The sequence below is a fragment of the Aythya fuligula genome, chromosome 1 (assembly GCF_009819795.1).
Source record: "Aythya fuligula isolate bAytFul2 chromosome 1, bAytFul2.pri, whole genome shotgun sequence".
In the NCBI taxonomy this organism is placed as follows: domain Eukaryota; kingdom Metazoa; phylum Chordata; class Aves; order Anseriformes; family Anatidae; genus Aythya; species Aythya fuligula.
Window position 1 is genome coordinate 204913521 of NC_045559.1, and position 17596 is coordinate 204931116.

The following is a 17596-nucleotide window of genomic DNA, read 5'->3' on the forward strand; positions in this document are numbered from 1 at the left end:
CCCCAAGAGCTCTGCCATCTCTGCCAAGATGGAGAAGAAACGTTTATATCGAGCCTTATCCAGGCTCAGCATGTGTTTTTGCTGAGGAACTAAAGGGAAACAGAAGTGTTTTTGAACATGCACACCCTGCCATGCAGTTTCCTTTACAGACAAGCTTCTCCCCCCCTCCCTGATTACCCTTTCCTACCCACACCCCGAAGGGTTCACCATAACCACACGTGAATTGCATTAGCGGGCCCTCCGAGGGGCAGTTTTCATCTCTTCTGGAAGGTGTTAGCAACTAGAGCAGAAGTCGGTCCAACACGTTGCTACAGAGGGCTTGTCATCTGCTTTCCCCAAGACGTGTTCCCTGCTGCACTGCTGAAAGTTTGGTTCACGCCAGCAGGAAGAGAGGAGAATTGCACGAACCACGCCAACAGCGCTCATCTGAGAAGGAGCAAAATGCCTCCACACCCACAGCACACACTTTAATTGAAACAGTAAGTTGAGGGGAAAAAAAAAAAGCAAGATTTATTTTACAATCAATACCATGCACGTCTGCTGTGCGACTGCTATCCAGAGAATTAAGCGCGAATGTCCCTGACTTAATGAGAGGTGGAAAGTCCTAGTTAAATGGATTACAAGCTCTTTATTTCCTGTGATTGATTCCTTCCATGCGGCTGCAAGAAACGTTCTTCAAAACTGTTCTTACACAGCAGAGAAGCTAAGCTGGGGGGCAGTAGGCTCGTTCCCCACATACCAACCGCTCCTTCCCTCCCAGGTAAGGCTCCTGCCCACAGCCAACGTGCACAGCTCTGCACCAAAACACCCTCTCTGACCATACTGAGACCCACACACACAAGATCTGTTCCCTCTGCTTCTTCCAAGACATTATTACCCTTCCATTCCCAAAGCAAACATTCACTGCTCCATCGCGGTTTTCTGCTCCTCTGTAGCTCCCTTGTCCTAAAAGCCAGATACTGTTTTGGCTTCCTACACCGAGAGGGCATAAATTAACTTGATAAGGCTCTAATTGAACAGCAAGCTTCTTCCCACTATAAACACCCTGCGTATCCCGTGGCCAAAGTAATCAAAAAAAAAAAAAAAAAAAGAAGATAGCAGGATCTGGTGACATGAGAGACATGAGGAAGCCAACCCCATCTCTGAGATTTTGGAGTTTCTGACTCCAGCACTTTTTCCTTTCCTTTCCATTGTTCCAAATCAGTCCAGCTGCCACCAAGACAGACCACTGGAACCCTCGAAAGTATTTCCAGGCATTCATTTTTGGATAGAGCACTCAAAAAAAAAAAAACTGATGAAGCCCAGGAGATAACCAAAAATGGCCAGCCTCCATCAGTAGATGGATATAGAACTGTTCGTGTCTCTATTTCTCTCTCCCTGTCTACATTAAAGTGCTGAGCAAAACCAATAGTGTGATTGCACATAACAAGAGTTGAAGAACGCATAGCAACGCCAGAAGTGACATAAGCACAAAAAGTGGCTCAAAAGGTTCATGGAAGATGCACGCAAAGTGTCTCAAACCTGGAGATATGACCGATGACTCAGGAAGACTTGTGATGCTACAGGTATCTCTGGAAGGTTGCAAAAACTCCATCCTTGGAGATTTTTTTATTTATTATTTTTTTTTTTAAGACCTGGATGGGAAAAGCCTGGTCCAAGCTCACATTAACCCTGCTTTGAACAGGGTGAGATGGAGCAGAGCCCTCCAATGGTCTCTTCCCACCCCAGTGGGCTGATGGAGCCACGAAGAAATGAAACATTAAGGACCAGCCCCACAGGAGCCCCAGCTTCCAGAAGAACACGCACACAGGTTTTTCAAGTGGAAACCTCCTAAAAAGCGACTCCATTTTACCACCACAATCCCTTTGTGCCAAGCTGTCAGAGCAGACTTGCACAATTGGCACTTTCCACTTCATCACCTCCACTACAGCTTTTAGATCACTCAAAAAAAAAAAAAAAAAAAAAAAAAAAAAAAAAAAAAAAAAAAACCACAAACTTAAGACAATCAAAGACAAGATCAGGAATTATACTCACACCCCCTCCTCCAGCTATTTCACAGCAGATGCTTTGACTTCTGGCGAGGAAGGGCTCAACTCCTGCTCACCCCTCTCCTGTTCCAGAGATGCTCAGAGGTTTGTCTCGCGTTCCTAAAGCCTCTTTCCACTTGTGGCTGAATTCTTTCCAGTCCTGTATAAATCAGTCTCTGTTCAATGCAAGGAGGCAGACGCGACAGTTTCCCTCCCAGAGGATTTACAAGCTCGATCCAGGCACCGCGCGGTGAATGAAAATGGCATCCAGGGAAACAAGCAGGCAAGGAAAGACAGGTGACAAGCACCAGATCATACAGTCACTCGTTCCAGGTAAATACTTGTCTTGACTGCTGATGTGTGTACTCAAAACCCAGAAGCTGATCTTTAGGAAGACATGAATAAGGACAAAGTGATTTTATTGTTTGCAGCCGCATAAATCCTTCAGGGGAAGGGAATTTTCTCATTTCACTGAGCAAGTGGTTGCAAAGTTCCCCCAACGCGTTCTGCTTCCAGAAGAGCATCTCAAAACGCCGGGCAAGGTCATTGCGACGGCGGCATCAGAAGTGACACAGCAAGGGAAGAGGAGAGAGGGTGAAGCCAGAAAGGGAACCACCCCTCCAGATCCACAGGGTGACTCCCAGAGCAAACAGAGGAGACTCATTTCCAAGCTGTGCCTGGAGAGTCCTGTTAATAAAAATAAAAACCAGAACTCCCTCTGACCATTGCATCAGCTGCTATCTTATTTTCCTTATGGAAGGGAAAAGTCATGAGGGATTCATAAACTCATTTACTGATGCAAATCCAAGACCTATCAGTCCAAGGGCTTTCAAACATTTTGCTTTCAAATGTTTTTGAGGACTTTTAGCACAACGAGCATTAACCCAGCCTATTCCAGAGCCATCCCCAGCATTAATGATGCTCTTCCAGACATTTACCAGTGGCACCACCACTCAGCATGCTATGAACAGTGACGAGCAGAGTGGCAGAGCCAAATTAGTTAATTATTACAGTGGAAGAATGACATCTGCAGCAAGCGGCCTTTGCAGCAGGACAGCCACCTTTCCTCCACCCCTGGTGAAACCCTAAGCAAAACTAAATAGACCTATTTGGGTGGACAATAAATCACGGATAATAGGGGCATCCTATAATTCATGGAGCGTCAAGCACTGCTGCCCATCCTTACAGCTATTTCCACCTTTCCCTCTCATCCTTCACAATGAGAAGATGATTGATGGCAGTCAAAGATACCTGGAGCAAACTGGTGAGGTTACAGCAGGCTTTGGAGATGTCACACAAAGTTCTCCATCGAATGTGCCTCAAAGCATCAATGTCCACATCGGTCACTGCTTACGAGCCTCATGCTGCAGAGAACGTGGTCTTGAGGCAAGACCCCAAGGTGTCCATCAATGCACAGTTATGTAGTTTGGTGGGAATTGCTTCCAGCCCAGAGCAGCTTAGCCAAACATCTGCAGGAGCTAAGCAGCAAGTCCCACAGGAGCCCAGAGGCCAGGACGCAACAGCACCAGTATTTTTCTTCCCTTCCCCATGAAGCACTGAGCTTTCTAGGAAAAAGCCTCAAAGAGAAAGAGAGAAAGCTGATTGTTCTTCGTAGCCCTGTGACAATGCAGTAGGTGAGGGGAAAAACAACCGCAGACTTTTACCAGGGCAGAGAGCTCAGAACCACAGACTAAAGATCAGTTATGCAAGCATGCAGTCATTGCTAATAAGCCTGACCAGAGGGATACGTGCTCATTCAACAAGATGACCTTTCCTTCCCTACCAAGAAAGGCATGGATGTCACCGCAGAGATGACACAGACACCACCTAAAGCAGACCTTTCAGCACCAGGCAAGCGAAAAAGCTTCCTGGAAGTCTTTTGATGAGCCATCCTTATGCAAGCATCAAGAAAAGCAGAAACACTTGCTAGTTTGCAAGGCTGAAACACCTACCTGGGAGCATCATACACCTCATGCACACCTGGAATATGGACCAAAAAGCAGCTGAATTCCAGGAAAAGGGAGGACTTTCTGGAGCACAGATCTCCCACAGAAAAGCTTTTTTTTTTTTTTTAATTGTCCATCCTGGGTTTACTTATTAAGAGGTTCCCAGGAAAATTAGCCCATGTAGCTTGAAAGGGCAGGTCAGCTGCACGCAAACAGTTTCCAGGATTAAATGGTTTTCTTTCAGCCTGGTTCACTTTCTAGCAGAGCCCATTTGGGGTTTTCATCTTTAAGAACCTGTCTAGATAAGAACATTGAGGAAAGCTACCATCCACAGAAAACAAGCAGATTTCCTTGCGCTAGCCGAGAGATAAAAATATCTTTATTTTCAGCTTATTTTTCTAAGAAAACTCCGTCTGCTTGCATAAGTCTCTCTGATCACGTACTCTTCTCTGCTCTCCACTACCCTTCCCTCCCCAAGCATCAATGCCCTGGGGCCTCAGCCTCTTCCAAGGCAGAGCAGTTGTGCACTGACAAGCTCTCCAAAAGATGCTGCTGGGTGGAAAAGCATCGCAGGAGCCCCCCAGGGGAAGAGCCGTCCCAGTCCAGCCCACTAGCCCAGACTACTCCACATGTACAGCTGGAGACATGAAAGGATGGAAGTGGGAAGATTAAACACTTGAAATAAGTCCCAAAGAAACAGATTTCATTTGCTCTTAGGTCTTTTTTTTTTGTTTTGGTTAAATAGAAAAACTTTGAAAACAGCTCATGTTAAATAACTTGCTGGATGAAGGACCAACGCAGTATCTGCTACCTCTTGAAAATACTTAAAAGGTCCTAAAAAAAAAAAAAATCTGGCTTATTAACCAAATTAAGAGAAAGTACCAAGTACCTAACAAAGCACCTCTGCAAGTATAAACCCAGTGAGAAAATTCAGGATTAGGCTTTACAAGCACTAGAAACAAAACAGAAAGGACCATCAGCTAGCAATATTTTGTTGTTGGAATGGTTCTTGCACAATCCTAAAACTCAAGGGCAAGACTTACCCTTCCCTGGATGAGCACACCTGAGTTCAGCACCACCAGTAGACTGGATAAACCAGAAGACTTAATCCTAAAGGAAAAGAACTGGCCAAAAAGGGGGAAAAAAAAGAAAAAGGGACTGCTACAGAATGCTGTGTTTCTTAGCTGGGTAACTGGTCAGACTGGAGAAGAGAGGAGGAAGGTGGAACTGGGAAATAAACTGGACCAAGGTACAAACGATGGTTGCTTATATAGTAATAGGAAGCGGGCAATCCCTATGCAGCAAGGAAGAGCAGTAGTAATCCCAGCTTGTTTCAGGCCACAAATGTGAAGATGAGCAGCAGGGAAACCCAAAGATTGCATTTAGCAAGAATCGGTTTATTCAGATTTGCACAAGGCTGCAATACAAAAAACCCTGCATTAACAGGGTAAAGAACTACCTGAGGAGCAGGAAAAAGGCATATATGTATATTCAACAAGAAAAAGACTTTGAGGCCATGGCACCAAGTTCATAAAAATCCCTGTCAAGCACTCTAGGCCAAGAAACCTTCCTCTCAGGTTATTCAGGGATAAGAAACATCTTGAAAGTTCAGGAAAGGGACTGACCTAGGAGGAATTCACAGGGCCTAGCACAGTTACCCCATTTATAAAAGTGACCGGGGTCCTGCTACGACTCAAGGATTCATCAAAAGCACAAGACAGAAGGCACCTGCATAGCATAACGACTTAGGTTAACCTACCATCCATGAGAAATAAAAAAGAAAGACATGAAAAAACATACTTCATGCTTCTATTTCAAAAAATGGCAGTCCATTTTTTTTCTCCTTAAGAACCATTTTCAACTAAAAACCAGGAACCTGACATAGGTGCTCCCTCTGCTTCATCGCCGCAAGACTTTCTTCACCTCCAATTTCCCCTCCATCTGTGAGATGTAAGCATCATGGTCTAGCTAAGGCATAGGAGATTTAGCTTCCACACCACTTGCTAGAACTAGAAAACGATTTTCCCAAACAGGATACAATTTATAAACTGAGCCAGGTACCTTTACATCAAGATACAGCCCAGCTGATGTGTGACAGCAGCTCTGTATGGCTCACGGTTGATTTGACAGTATCTGAATTTCTGTCGATCTAGCAGACCTCCAACAGGTCCTTTTTTATTCCCGGTAGCCTGATCCTATTTTTGGATTCTGTGGGCTTATCAGCAATATGTTTGTCTATTTTTTCCATCTCTGCTACCTCTTAAGCTGGTTCAAGAACAGTTATGCAAGAGTCCCTCTGGTTACAATGGAAAGGAGACACTTTCTTCTCTGACCTGAATTCTGGCAGTATTAGCGCATCTTCCACGTCTCTCAGCCACGGCCTTCCTCATTTTAGAGGTGTAAATCAAATCAATCAGCTGCCCAACACTCAAATATTTTAGGCATTAGAACACAGAGCACTTTCTTAACCAGAAAGTGATTATTTCTCTTTACAAGTCCCTGCGTGGAGTGACTGAGACTCTGTACCTGAAGAAGTTTTCACTTTTCTGATATGGTCAGCTCACAGCTCAGCTATTACGTAAACATGGATCTGGAAGCTCTTAAGCCAAGAAAGCTGGGGAAGAACAAATACTGCAGCTTCAAGCCACTAAGAAGCTTATCAAGAAGTCTAAGAAAGGATGAGACAGAAGACTGCATCATCCACAAAAGAGTCATTCTAATGTCTGCACCCAGCAGATCTAAACAGAGTTACTTTTGTTGGTTTTAGTCAGCCCATAGGTGTCAAGTGAGATATGTGAAGGAAATTTCTATGTTCTTACTGCTCTCTCCAGGTGAGCAAGTCTTTTCACTATTGTTATTTCATAGCAGTCCAGAAGAAATCTGGATTAATAATTGGTAGAAGTCACCTCCTTTCCTAACCAATTCAATGGGGAACCCTATTTTTTCATGTTGTGAACTTAAAAAAAAAAAAAAAAAAAAAAAGCAGACTTAAACCCCTTGGGTCCACGTTTTTCTGCATCACACAGGACGTGGCAGTTCCTGCTCATCTAGCGATGCTCTTGCAGTCAGCCTCTGCATCCTGCAACATCACACCAGGCTCTGCCAAGCCATGAGGTTCAGCTGTAACGTTTTATTTGATCAGCTTGCTTTACAGATGACCTAAGAGCTGACCTGAGAAGGAGATTTGACTAGGTGACATCATAAGCTCCCTCCCCAGAGGGCTTACAGTTTTCCTCATCTTCCTTCTGTCACTGATGTGCCTGATTTATGCACTGATTTATCTCACCAGTCAAGGGAAAACATGGCTCTGTTCTGCAATAAACACAGCTAGACCCTGTTGTCCATCATACCAGTGGGACCAGTATTGCCAATACTGGACAATCTCATTGTCTCCTGTTAAGAACAATGGTGAATGAGCCAGGTCCATCCACTGAGAAATGCACCACAAAGTATTACGAGAACTGAGGAAGCAATAGTCTGTTCTGCTTGCTTAACAGCCACAGTAAAAGCAAGTCTTTTCAAAATCTTGGAAGCACAAGAAGTGTTGTATTTCATCCGCAGCCTCACGTTAATTCTTCTGCCGCACATCAAGGCGCTATGGAAAAGAATATAAGACACAGCACATGCTTCCTGATAGCCAGCTGCCAAGTAGCTATTTTACCAGGCTCAGGTCTCCAGCAGCAGCTTCCACACAGGAACAAGGTTTGCAGGGAGAAGTTTCGGTGTCTGCCTCCTTGGATAGGGAGAGCACAATGCAGTGACCGAGGAAAAAATGACCACTACTCACACTGTACTCAGAAGCGACTTGGAAAGAGGGAGTTAGAAAAATTGAGTGTTTTCCCCTCTTTCTTCCCTCTCTCAATGGATGTTTCCATTAGAGAAACAAAGTGCCTGACCAAGTTTTAAAACAGTCTGAGGTTTGCAGCCAACAACAGACTCCAAAAGAGTCTGGTCAGGATGGAAACTTTTTTCCAGCATAAACCCCCTCAAGCTAATAATGTTGGCCAAATCACTGTAAATCACCATCTTCTCTTTAATCCTTGCTATTAACTTTTAGCTTTCTAAGCAATTTCACGTATTCCAGAAAGCTGGGGTTTTGGATTGTGCTGCTTTCCAAGAATATCCATTTCTCTTTAGCAGCATAGCAATTGCAAGCTATTGAGTAGGCTGTGAGACTTAAAGCCCTAACCCCTTACCTCACGTCTTCCTCAGCACTATTTAAGAAAGGCTGACAACATTCTCACTGCAGAAAACACTCTGCCCCAATAATTAGTAAAACACGGTAAATTTTAACTTGAATAACTTGAACGTTATGCATTTTGTAATGGAATTGTTGTTCAATCTTCTGCCAAGCCCCCAACAATTCCACATTTCTTCCTTTTTTGTTCTTTTGAGTATTGACTGAAGCCTGTTCAAATTTTTTTTTTTTTTTTTTTTTTTGTAAACAGCTGATACCACCTGCTTCCAGCAGCAGGGAGGAAAGCAGAGCATCACACACCTGTTTCTATTCCTGGGACATTATGCAAGCATCTTCTTCACACGCCACCCACACTTTGGTCCTCAATCTGTTTGGCTTCACAGCATCCCCCTCAAGTGAAAACATGGAGGCAGCTCCCCGTCTCGTCTAGCTCTGTCTTTCGTCAGGCTGTTCGTGTTTCATTTCACAGCTTAATAAGGTTTGTTCCCTTTGCTGGTGAAATCTTTGCTACCCATCGTTTGCTCAGCCCACAGGTTTGAACCCAGCATATGCAGCTTGCTCGGCACACCCCAGCTCACAAGTCCTCTCCACAACAGGTGGCTCAGCTTTTACAGGAACATAAGTGTGACTTCTCTTAAATCTTCTTTCAGCTCAAAGTATGCATTTTAAACAGAGCATCCTGAAGTCTATGGGTTTTCTGTCAACTAAGCTTAGATGTCAAAGCTGTCATTATTCAAACTCTCAACAGAAAGCCCTGACTATTTACTATAATAGATATACAAGTTTGACAAGCCCAACCCTGATACTTGGCCACCATACACAAGGAAATGACCACAGACATAAATGCATTATAGAAAATAGTGGAAAGGGGTGGAGACAGCTATTCTTTGGTGACAGGATGCTCAGTAAGGGAAGCACCTTTCCCTAGCACAGGTTCCTTCCTATTAGGCTTCAAGAAGTTTTTCATGCTCTTGGAAGTCACTTTCTATGACATTCTAAGTTCATTCTTGTCCAAAACACTTCAACCACATGGCCCAAGATAATCCCACTGACAGTTTAGACATGGCTGCAAAGAGCTCCATGTGGTCCACAGCCTACAAGAACCACTGTCTCTACCTTTATCTATAGAGAAGTTTCCAAATCTATAGAGAAGTTTCCAAAATATAAGGCTGCATGACTTTTAGATGGGAAAAAAAAAAAAAAAAAGTGGTTGTGCCACTAAGCTCACATTACCATATTTAGGCAAGTAGGATGGAGGGGAACATAGCATATTTCAGAAAACCCTTCATACAGGACAAGGGTTTTGCTTTCTTCCAGAGTGAGACCAAAAGCATTAAGATGACTCCCAGTTGGGGAACCCCAACCCTGTGCCACCAGCTTTCACAAGATCCCTTATTCAGAAACTTCAGGAGCTAGACATGATAAAGAGTAAGTACTGGGATCTCCCAGGCTTGTTGGAGAAAGATGGAAATGCTTCACTTATTGTTATCACAAATAAATCCCACCAGCTTATCTTACTGTCCCAAAAGACCTCTTCTGCAGAGCAAATGATGTCTCAAAACATCCATCCTGGGGCAGCCCAGTGAAAGTCTTACAGAAAATCTTGAGGGTATTATACACAGCACCTTAGTTCTTTGCTGTCGAAATACAGGGAGAAGAATGGAGATTTGGGGATTTGATATAGATGGATAAATATTTTCACAAGGTTTTGCAAGGAGGGAGCTAAGAGGCTACAAATACTCATCTCACAAGGGCCAATATCCCTGGTCTTCAGCGCTTCCTCCTGCTTCCAACATTAGCTTAGGATGAGCAAAACATGCAACAGTGACATCCTCCAGAGCATCAGCTCTAACCCCCTACCAGGATCTGTGGGAGTCACTGGAGGAAGGAGCAGAGCACACTGGGGAGATCAGAGAGCAAGCACAGCAAATCACTCGGTTTTTCATTAGAGCCAGAGAGTATAAGAGCACAATCTCATGCTTGCCACAATCTTTGAGGTTGCAGAAACAGCTTAGACCCACCAGTACATTGGTTTTCCCCGTTTCTTCTCCCACTCAAGCTATCAAGGGGAAATTACTGAAACAAAGCCCTAGAAGGAAGAGGGTCTGGTGTGCTCAGGAGCACCTAAAATGCACCAGGGAGATCCAAGCAGGGTGGCCAGCTTCCTTTACAGCCCCACCTCAAAAGGACATTGAGACAGCACACTACAAGTTATTTCTTACCCTCAGCTTGTAATATTTTGGGTCTACCCTATTCTGTGGCAGGTTTCATAAGAAACTTGTATCTAGGTTGCCCAGACTTTCCCTGCACTCTAGGAACAAACCATGCGTGATGAGGTGACCTTCTAAGCACTAGAAGGAGCCTGATTTTTTTCAGGAGAGTTCAGCAGGTGGCATGCATAGATTTAAAGCCTGTCAGGTATCATTGCTGAAGGCTGCAAGGCCAACAGGATCATCTGTTTTATCCCAAAATAAAAACAACCTTCTAAAGCTGACCACCAATACAGGAGGAAAAAGCAGGTACAGGATCAGCTCCAGCAGATCTAGGGAAAAAAAAAGTCACAGGCAGAGCAGAAGCAACAAGAAAGAGCTTTTAAGAGGACAGTCAATATTCTTGGCAAGAAGTTTGAGATTCACAGGGTGGTTTTTTTTGCTGCGTGGTCATGCTTTGTTACAAACACTCCTTCCCAAGGAGGCTGAAGCCCTGCACTTCCAAACACAGTTGTCAGCAGCTTACAGAGCAAATATTCTCCAGGGCAGTCTCGCACTACTGACTTCATATTTTCACATTAGAAGCCATAAGCTGTATTCAAGATAGACTCCATCTTTGTATTAAAGCAAAAACTCAAGGCTGTCGTAAGTTATAATGCAGTTTATTAGCTGAAAAGTATTTCCAGCTGCAGTTATTGCCTACTAGAAGCGGAACTGGCACCCATTCATCATCTTACTCCTTATGAAAGGAGGCTGCACAGGCAAGACAAAGCTAATCACCAATTTCTTGCTGAAATCAGGTCCCACAGGCAGCAGAGTCACAGAATCACATAAATTTTTGAGTTGGATGGGATCTTAAAGATCATCCCATTGGCAGGGGACTTGCCCTCACAGTGATGGATGGGTGACCCCATCCAGCCTGGCCTTGGGCACCGCCAGGGCTGGGACACCCCCAGCTCCTCTGGTCAGCCTGTGCCAGGCCCTCAACAGGCAGAATTTCTTCCCAAGGCCTCTCCTAGATTCCAGATCTCTCAGGCAAAGATTCATGCATGGATCTAGTAGCCAATTTGCTATTCTTTGCAGCAATCTGGGTGCTACTGAGCACAGCTAGAGCACGTTATTCACTAGGACACTTGCCCAGAGTACAAATACCAGCTGGGCATCAGCAGCTGAACAGAGAAAGGTGAGATGTTCAAGAGTTCAGATTAAAAATAGCTTCTTCAAACAATACCTGGAGGTGGAAAGAAGGTGAGAGGCAACAACACAGAGCAGAAAAGGCTTTATAGCGACAAAGATGCTGGGCAAAGAGTTATAAGACTGTCACAACACTTGTGTGACTGCAGCATCATCCAGGGGATGGAGCCACATCCCACAGTGGCAAAAGCACCATTTTTATTTATTTATTTTTTTTTGCAAAAAGCAACATTTTTTGCATGCTTTTTGCAAAAAGCAACAATTTCCCCTTTGCTTGCTGGGAACAGGAATACACGACAGATGAAGTGTATTACAGCCCTGAAACCAGGTTACCTTAAAAGCCCATATAAACAGCAACAGTTGAGTGCCCTGGGTGGGGAGGATTAGCTAGATTTGTGCACATACACAGGATGCATTTCATCTCGGGGGTATTTTCAAACAGAAAGACAATAATGCCTTTTTGCAACACCTCTCCTCCCCAGATGATCTTTTATACACCCACGTGTTGCACAAGCCTGAAAAGAGGTTCTCAGCATGCAGACGCGAGGCTTTTAAGAGAAGACAGCACAATTAAAAACCTAGTACCTGAAGGGAACAATGGGACATCCACATGGATTAATGCGGGCAGAGGGCTGGATGGCAGGTACAAGAACAAAACATCAGGAGATGCTTCCATTGCAATTATCTCAATCCCCAAACCTACTCTTAAATTACATTCTTCCAGTGCTTTAAGAAATACTCAGACCATCTTATATTTACTTTTAAGCAGCCTTTCTATTACCAGTGTTTGAGCACGCAAAGCCCCAAGGAAGGAGATCAAGCAGCAGGGCAGGATGGGGAAAACTTCAGCTCCCAAAAGGTGATTCCTGCACAGAGAACTCAATGCTGCTGACACTTTGGGGGCAGATAAACATTATCAGAGGAGCCACAGACAGGAATAAGTGTGACTGCCTGCTCCTTTCACAGGCCTTAGATGCATTCAGGTTGCAGTTTCACTAGAGCAAAGCGGATACGCCTGATAAACCACCCCGAAGCTTCCTTGGAAAAAGAAAATGAGTCACTTCTGGCTAGATGCATGCACACACTACTACAAAAAAAAAAAAAAAAAAAAGAGGCAAAAGATCAGTGAAGTATTGACCCGGCTCAAAAACAAACTGAAAGTCCTTTGAAACAAGGATCACATTTGCTTTAACGTAGTTTCTCTCTATTGCTTTTACCCACATGCTTGCCTTCAGACCACACAGCAATTTGCTTTATAGTTCACACTGGCAGAAAGAAAAAAAGCAAGCAGGCCTCCAGAGCATCTAACCACAAAAACCCTCAGCAAAAAGTCACCTACACTGTGAAAGAGTCCAGAATTGTGCAGCAGGTTTTTCTTTCCATCACATGCTGAATCTACAGGTTGAAACCCTCCCCTACAAAAAGTCACCTATCTGGGCACCCGATTTCAGGAAGTTTTGTTGCATTCCTCTTTTAGTCAGATTACTGAAAAACCCGACAGAGATGCTGAATCACCCAGGAAACACAGGCTGGTTTTGAACTGGGGACGAGAAACAGCAACAAGAGCTAAAAATCCTAAAGGGATGCCCCTGTCCCTAAAACTAGGGAGACAAATTGTCACCATGCTATGAGCAGCAGCTCAGCTCAGGGAGAACAGCCAGTTTCTGCAAATCTCTGGAGTAAGAGAAGGGATAAAAAGGAGATGAATTGTGACACTTTGGACCTTAAAGCCTGCAGGTTCACACAAGGATGGTGCCCCCATGCAGCCCACCAGCTAATCCCACTCTCCTGTCCCACCCTCTACAAGACCTCATTTGACACACTTGCATTTCAGGAGCATCAAAGCTTTCTCTTGCAATGAGCAAAATCACAATGAAATGCTTCAAGTGCCCTGCAGCCCTTCAGCAGTGTTCAGGTGCTTGTCTGGTTGCCACAAGCCTGCTACGCTCCATCTCCCTCTCTTCTCCCCCACCAGGACCATGCAAACCACCACCAGAGCCCACAGAAGTGCTGAAAAGAAATCTCACCATCACGTTTGCAGCACGGATGATTTCATCCCAATTACTTGCTCTTGTCATGCAAAACAAAACCTACAAGAGAAGGTTTAAATCCTGACCAAGAAAAAAACACAACCACCAACATGAAGACACTGCTCCAGGCAATCATTTCAGATTTTACATGCTGGGATCAGCCTTTGAGTCTGAGGAGGTTCCCAGAAGTGCTCTCAGAGGGCAGACAGACATTAAAGCACAATTATACATCTGAATTTATGTCTTCACCCTCTGATTCAGGGCAGCCCAAGGAACACGCACATACAGGAACAGCTCGTTTAAAAAAAAAAAAAGAGGACCTGGAAAAAAGTGTGCATGTTATGCCGAGAAGCCGGGCAAAGAATGCAAATTCTGACCTACTTCTCCCTCCTTGCTGGAGAGGCAGCTGCTATTGCTGCTCTGCAAGCACGAGAGACGAGCAGGAGCCCTGCCAAAACTGCTGCAGCGATGCCTCTTCCAGACGCAGGCTGCGCCATGCCAAGCTCCTTGCAAAGCCAGGGAATCGTCCTTCTGCCTGGACATCGAGATCACAACCGCCTGGTCCAGCAGTCGATGAAGTCAGGGTGGACAGAGGTCACTGAAGGGCCTGGATTCATTTTTTAGGCCTGCATCCAACTCTTTTGCCAGTGCCTTCCTTAGCTCTGCTTCAGGGGTGAGGAAGAGCAGCGTCCTCCAGGTAGATGAGAGGCCAGGTGCCTTCATAAAGCTTCTCCCCAACCAACCTCCAAGAGGAGAAGGACATAGCCATTAAGGTGATGGACACATTGTCTTGACTACAACCCCAACTGAACACCCACAAAGTCTTCCCAGGATCCACATGAGTCATCCACACTCCTCATGCAACGGGAGACAGATGCAAGGAAAATTCCAGAGAGAAGGAACATGGAGAGTTTCACCCAGCAACTCTTCCACGGAAGGAAGTTTCCCACTTATTACACAAGCTGAGGCTCTCAAACTAGATCTTGGTGCTGGATTATCTACCTGAGAGCCACCAAACCGCAGGTGAAGCGGAACCAGTAGCATTTAGGCAAGATTCACCCTACCGTGCTCATCATCTCAGGAGGATTACTTCTCTCATGTACTTGCAAAAACATAGCAGCCTGTTTTGGAGGGTCATGAGAAGCTTTCCTCCCAAGCTATCCCACGCTCCTTCCTGTAGGAGAAAGCCTTTCAGAGGAAGAAATTCACCTTATCTCACACGGATGTGCACTGATAGGGTTAGCCATTGGCTTGGGTTCGATGAGTCACAGAGACGCGTCATTGCAAAGTATTTTCATTAAGGCAGCAAACTGTTTCAGCACAAGGTGATGCAAAAATAAACGCAACCAAGAAGCAAGAGCTATCCCTTTTACATCAAAGATCCAGCTCCTTTTAGTCACCTCTTGCTTCATCCAGGGCACAGGATGCAGCTGGCATTTACAGGACACCTTGCACAGCACAAGGTGCCTGGTGCCAAAAAAAAAAAAAAAATCAGGTAGAAGTTACTGGATGTTCCCAGCTTATTGCAGCCAGCTGAAAAGAAATCAGGACAAGCAGAGCAGCACTGAGAGCAGTTTTCAAATAGCTCCAAGTCTCAGCCTGTTTCCAACGCCAGCGTAAAGGCACAGTGTGCACACAGAGGGTGGAAGTTACCTGGCAAATTTCAAGAGATGGGAACGTGAGAGGCACTGACCGTCCCACACCCCAGCAGGAGACACAAGCATCCAGCAAACACTGGTTTCTCATCAGTTCCTGCAAATCCTACCATATATTACACACATTAAGCTCTTAATACAGCCTAAGGTGTATTATTCACCATCTCTCAAGTCTTATGGTTAGCATAAGTGCCGTTACAGGGAGATCCATAAAACCCTAGCTGTACTGGCCAGCAGTTGCCATTTCTGGCCAAAGCCTCCTGCAAACCCTGATTATAGAGAAGGCTTTGTTCAACCTCCCTGCTTCCTTTCCCTCGGGAAGCCTATATGTCAGAAGACCAATAAATGCTGGCAATTTATTACGTGGAAAGACAGCCATGCAGCTGAAAGAGAGAGACCCGAGAGCTGAGCTGGGTTTATGATTGAAACAGCCACAGAGCCCTGCGGTGGCAAGTCAGATTTGTTGATTCTGCTTATGCACACACAGATATCTGGGGGTGAAGGGACATAAAGTAGAGAAGGATTATCGGCTTCACAGGAGAAGTTGGACAGAAAGACGTAGTTCAGCCTTAAAGACCATTCGGGGACTGTGTTGGAAGAAAATAGAGGAAAAAACACAATTTACCAGGAATCAGATAGTTCCCGTTTGAAGAGGCTGTTTGTCAGTGTTGATTAAGGAAGGATTGTTTTTATCCTGAAGGACAGCAGGTCAATCTCCACAGCCCCAAGAGCTCTCACACCTCATTACTGTGATGCCACTACCCCAGGCACTAGAAGCACCTCCAATGTAATTGTGGTGTTTAAATAAAAGAGACTCAGCCAGTATTTGGGGTACTTCTGGCCACCCAGGCACCAAAGTGCTCATTACCACCTATGCAGACACCTTACGCACTACTTTCAAGACAATTGATCATTTCTCTGGCCTCTTCCCAAGGGACTGGGGCATTCAAACACCACTTGGATAATTTGCTTTCCCAAGCCCTTTCTGCTGGGCTGCAGTCAGGGCAGGCATAGAAGTGCTCCTGCATTTCAGCGCACCAAGCAGAAAAGCTTTCTCCACCTTCATGGGATGTGGCTTACAAAGATCTCCCTCTCCCACCCTACAGAAGAAGGAGCTGGGATGTTAAGAAAAGCAATTTATCCTTCTCACCAAAAGCAACAAACAGCCCCAGGACTGAGACCAGTACCTGGGACATGCAATAGATGTTTAAATGTGTTGCCTTCCTCCCATGTCCTGCTGTAAGCACCCTGCCTTGTCCACCAAGAGCACTTCTATTCAAACCAAGATGAAGAGAGCTCTCACCTGTTTAGTTTTATTTAATGCAGAGTGGCAGAAGCATACCTTAAAGGTTTTTTTTAATTATTATTTTCTTTTTTTTTTTTTTTTTTTTTACTTGTAACAAAAGCAGCTGCTTTTTAGCTAAGACACACCAGCACATCCATCCAAAACCAGCAGTGAGGCAGACGAACCTGAGTTCATGCAGATCCTGCTCCTCATTCTTCTTCGTCCTTTGAGGAACACAGCAAAATGTTCCCCTAGGAGAGGCACGGCAATTTTTTTGTTGTGTGCAGGAAATCACACGTACAAGCTGTGCCACTTGCTGAATGAAGCAGAGCTGATGGCTTGGGTCACTCTGCTCTGTTCTTGTTTAATCTTTTCACCAAAACTGAAGGCTCATGGGTTTTTAATGAAGGCAGAAATTCTCAGGTTTCTGTAGACCTCAGACAGAAGATTTCAGAAAGTGCCGACAACCACACGCCAAGTTCAACAGAGGAGAGGTAGGTGGTGAAAATCTGAGCTAAGAGCTCATCCCAATCTGTCCCAAAGTGCTGGGCACTTGCTTAACATCACTCCATCTTTCTCCCAGCAACTCAACACAGAACTAAACAGCTTCTCAGCCATCCTCCTAATTCTCCATGAGGGAACTGAGAACCTGTCCTGGCCTTTTCCAGAGAGCCTTTGCTAATGCAGATGGGCTCATGCACTAATGCACATGGGCTACCTTTGGGGCATCATCCCCAAAACACCACCACAAACTATCACCAACCCATGCTAGAGGTGCTCTGTACTATTTTCAGCAGGGAGAGTAATGTCCTCCCTTTCCCTGGAGCAGGGCTTCAATGGTTTCAACACTGTCCTAGTGAACAGCTTCTGGACCAGATTTTTCTTCTTCCTCAGCACTGTGGGAAGCAAAAGACATCAGCCCTTCTCTTTTTTTTTTTCTTTTTTTTTTTTTTTAAAAAAAAAAAAGAGAGGTGACCATGTAAGCCAGCTTCCTAGCATATTTGGATAAATGTTAATTAATGGCACCTCTACTCTTACAGCCCTGGCTGTT

The 17596-nt window shown here is 44.9% G+C and overlaps 1 protein-coding gene across 5 annotated transcripts in view; it reads right to left on the bottom strand.

Moving 5' to 3' along the window:
• The window catches only part of GDPD5 (glycerophosphodiester phosphodiesterase domain containing 5), a 156914-nt gene that overhangs the window by 109972 nt on the left and 29346 nt on the right, over nucleotides 1–17596 (bottom strand). Inside the window, exon 1 of one of the 5 annotated variants that reach the window (XM_032201651.1) lies at nucleotides 13603–13632. The exons of 3 other annotated variants lie outside the window; for them this stretch is intronic. The gene's annotated coding sequence lies outside the window, so the exon portion shown is untranslated. Of the gene's footprint in view, nucleotides 1–2034; nucleotides 2051–13602; nucleotides 13633–17596 lie in introns of those variants that run through there. One more of the 5 variants, XM_032201674.1, reaches the window with a different exon arrangement.